Source organism: Chinchilla lanigera, unplaced genomic scaffold (assembly GCF_000276665.1).
Source record: "Chinchilla lanigera isolate Chin_1 unplaced genomic scaffold, ChiLan1.0 scaffold00009, whole genome shotgun sequence".
NCBI lineage: Eukaryota > Metazoa > Chordata > Mammalia > Rodentia > Chinchillidae > Chinchilla > Chinchilla lanigera.
This window is the reverse complement of record NW_004955410.1, coordinates 804,650-808,958: the sequence shown is the minus strand read 5'-3', so window position 1 is coordinate 808,958 and position 4,309 is coordinate 804,650. Positions and strand designations below refer to the sequence as shown.

The following is a 4,309-nucleotide window of genomic DNA, read 5'->3' as shown; positions in this document are numbered from 1 at the left end:
GTTATGGTCTTGATCTAGGATGCCCCAAAAGACTGGAGTTCAGAGGCAGGCTTTGGGGAGCTGACCGTAGCACAGAGATGCCTGATAATAGTGAAGGACACACTCATCGGTAGATTGACCTGCTGAGGAGTTCAGAACTAAATGTCCTGTGGGAAGGTGAGTCCGGTGAGCAGAGAGGTCACTGGGGGCATGGCCAAGGAGGCTGTCTCTCCTCCTGGCTTCTCCCTCAGTTTCCCTGGCTGCTGTGACCTGAGCAGTTTTCTTCCCCTAGATCTTTCCACCAGGCCCTTCCTGCCTTGGAGCCAGCTGACCATGGACTGAACCCTCTGACTGCTGTGAGCCAATGTCAACCTTCCTCTTTAAGTTGAGGGGCTTGGACAGGTCCACTGTCAGGAAAGGGACAAACAGCAGTTGATCAGTAGTAGTTCTCTACATCACTATGTAACTATATTTATTTTGGTCAAAGCTTTCTTAAATATAAAATTAAGAGAATTATTGCCCATTTAAAATAAAAGATAAATAATAGAAAATAGGGAGACAGATCTCTTTTATTTTATAGGAAAAAAAGGTGAAACAAAATTTCATAATGAAATAATAGGAGAATGACAGTAGTTAATACATTGCATGTCATTATCTTTAAAGTAGTTGCTCAGGGTACAAGATATGGGCATAAATTTTTCTACAATTGATATGAGCACAAAGCTTCCCTTTTAGTAAACTAAGAGACACTAATGGTACAACTGACTTGCATTTTTTCCCTTTTCCGAACTGTCCCCTTTCACCATTTTAGTTCCTTTTACCTTTTAAACAATTTCTTCCCATTTCATAATAGTTCCTCACACCAGGGAGATAATACAATGTTTACACATATGAGTCTCATTTATTTTACTTCTGAGTATGGTCTTGAGTTGCATTCATTTACCTATAAACATCTCAAGTTTATCCTTCTTTATTGCTGAGTAGTACTGTATTGTATATGAAGACCACATCTGTTTTATCCATTTCTTGGTTGAGGGGCACTAGTGTTGTTTCCAAGATTTAGCTAGCACAAATTGTACTGTTATAAACATGGGGACACATATATCGTTGTGGTATGATATTTTTAATTCTTCTGGGAAGATACTTAGAAGGGGAACTGTGGAGTCAAATGGGACCTAAAATGCTAGTTTTTTGAGGAATGTCCACACTGATTTCCACAGTGGTTTTACCAGTCAAAACTCCAGCCAACAGTGGAGAAATGTTTCTTTTTCCCCGCAGCCCCACCAGTATTTGTTATTGTTTGATTTCTTGATGATAGACATTCTTGCTGAGGTGTGATGGAATGTCAGTGTTGTTTTAATTTGCATCTCTGAAATAACTAATGACACTGAACATTTTTATTTGCCACTTGTATTTTTTTCATCTAAATGTGTGTATTCATCTCAGATTCCTGTTTTTGGATTGGGTCTCAGAATTTGGGGGATCTGATTTTTTTCAATTCTGCATGTGTTCTAGATAAGAGTCCTTTGTCTGAGGGGCAATTGGCTCAAACTTTTTCTGGCTCTGTGGGTGGTCTCTTCAGTTTGTTAGTGATTTATTTGGCTGTGGAAACGTTTTTAATAGGATGAGATCCCAGTAGTTGATTCTTTGAAATATATCCCAGGCAGTCTGAATTTTGTTCATGACACCTACATCTTCAAGATTTCTAGGTACTTTCTCTTCAAGTAGATTCAGTGTTTCTGTTTCAATATTTAGATCTTTGATCCATTTTGACTTTGGTTTAGTGCGTGGTGATAGGGCCCAATTTTAGTCTTCACAATGTAGACAGCCAGGTTTTCCAGCACTGTTTATTAAAAAGGCCATTTCTTCCATGAATATGTTAGGCACTTTGTCAAAATAAGGTGGCTGAGTGTGTTTACAGTTCTGTCTGCATCTTCTATTATGTTCCACTGATCGTCAGGTCTGTTTTATTGCCAGTACCATGCTGATTTTATCACAGGAGGTTTGTAGTGTAATTTCAAGTCAGAGATTGTGATGCCTTTTGCTTTGCCTTTACTGCCCAGGACTGCATTTGCTATTCTAGGTCACTTCTGGTTCCAGATGAATTTCAGGAATGCGTCTTTAAATCTGTGAGGTATGCTAATGGTATTTTGATAGGGATTGCATTAACTTTGTATTACAGATTTGAGAGTATGGCCATTTTCTCTCTGGATCTTTCTATCCACAAGGAAGGGGTATCTTTCCTTTTTCTGTTACCCTCTTTTATCTTCTTTTTCAGAGTACTGTAATTTTCAATATAGAGATCCCCTTTGTTTGTTCAATTAATTTTTAAGAATTCCATTTTTGGATGCTATTATGAAAGATGTGGTTTCCCTAATTTCCCTCTCAGTGAGTTCATTGTGCAGAGGAATGTTATTGATTTTTGAGTGTTGACTTTGTATCCAGTTATGATACTTACTTTCTTCATTAAATCTAGACATCTTTTAGTGGAATTTTGAAGTCTTCTATGCAGAGTATGAAGTAATCCATGAATAATGACAATCGACCTTCTTCCTTTCCTATCCTTATTCCTTTTATTTCTTTCTCTTGTCTAATTGCTTTGGTTAATGTTTTGAGAACTATATTGAATAGGAGTGGTGAGAGTGGACATCCTTGTCTAGTTCCTGATTTTAGACTGAAAACTTGCAGTTTTTGTCCATGAAGTATGTTGTTGGCTGTTGATTTGTCATAGATGGCTTTTATCTGACTGAGGTAAAGACCATTTATTCTGATTTTTCATAGAGTTTTTATAGTGAATGTGTGTTGGACTTTGTCAAACATTTTTTCTGCGTCTATTGAAATGATCATGTGATTTTACCATCCCTGCATTCCTGGGTCATGTTGTATAATCTTCTTGATCTGCTGCACTGTGTTTACTAGATTTTTATTGAGTTTTTGCATTCACATTCATTAGGAAGATTGGCCTGTAGTTCTCTTTTTTGGTTGGTCTATGGTTTTTGTATTAGGGAAATACTTGCCTGTAGGATTGAGTTAGGGAGAAGTGCTTCCTTTTCAATATCACTAAAGATTTTGTGGAGTATTTGCATTAAATCTTCTCTAAATTTATTGTAGGATTCAGTGGTGAATCCATTAGGATTTCAGCTTTATTTTACTGCTAAGTTTTTAATTACATTTTTAATTTCACTGACTGATACTGAGTTATTCTGAATCTTTTATCTTCTTCATTGAAGTTTGGTAATTCATACTTTTCTAGGAATCTGTCCATTTCCTCTATTTTCCATCCTATGAGAGTGAAGATTTTCAAAGTATGTATTCATGATCTTCTGAATTTCCACAAGAGTAGTGATTTCACCATTTTCATTCCTCATTGCACGAATTTGAGTTTTTCTTCCTTTTACTGATACTTTTGTCTCAGGGTTAATCAATTTTGTCCTTTCAAAGAACCAACTCTTTGAATAATTAATTCTTTGTATTGTTTTGTTAGTCCTAATTGCATTAATTTTGGCTCTGATCTTTATAATTTCCTCCACTTTGTGTGCATTGGGCTTGTCTTGCTCTTCTTTTTCCAGAAACTTAAGTGCAGCATTAGATTGTTTATTTTGCTCATTCTTCTTTCCTGTGTGAGAATTCACTGCTATAAATTTCCCTCTTAGGACTGCTTTCATTGTGTCCCACAGGTTCTGGTATATTGTATCCACATTTTCATTTAATTGTCGATATTGTTTAATTTTTTTTAATTTCATCTGTGACCCATTGGTTGTTCCTGAGGTTGTTATTTCATTTAATGTGTTTATGGAGTTTTGGGGGTTTCTTTTGCCATTAATTTCAAATTTCTTTGCACTATGGTTGGATAATATACATAGGATGATTTCAATTCTTTTGTACTTACTTAAGCATGCATAATCCATGGGCTAGTGTATGGTTTATTTTTGAGAATTTCCTGTGTGTGACTTAGAAGAATGTGTATTCTGATTTTGTTGGGTGGGATATTCTGGAAACATCTACTAAGTCCATTTGTTCACAAGTTTGCTTTGGTTCTGATATTTCTTTGTTGAGTTTTTTGTCTGGTTGATCTATTTGTGACAATGGGATACTAAGCTTCTCCATTACAATTGTGTTATTTCTTATTTGATTTTCCATGTCTATTAATACTTGTCTTATATAGTTGGGTGTTCCCATATTTGGGGAATACATATTTATGATTGTTACTTCCTCCTCTCAAAGTTTTCCCCTAACAAGTATATAGTGACCTTCTTTATCTCTTTTGATCATTCTTGGTTTGAAGTTCACATTGTCTGCAAACAAAATAGCTAGTGCTGCTTTTTTCTGG

At 35.9% G+C, this 4,309-nt stretch overlaps 1 long non-coding RNA gene across 1 annotated transcript in view; it reads left to right on the top strand.

The window, feature by feature from the left end:
* The window catches only part of LOC102028166, a 34,878-nt gene that overhangs the window by 4,825 nt on the left and 25,744 nt on the right, over positions 1–4,309 (top strand). Inside the window, exon 2 of the long non-coding RNA XR_001232719.1 lies at positions 19–156. This is a non-coding gene — a long non-coding RNA (uncharacterized LOC102028166). The remainder of the gene's footprint in view (positions 1–18; positions 157–4,309) is intronic.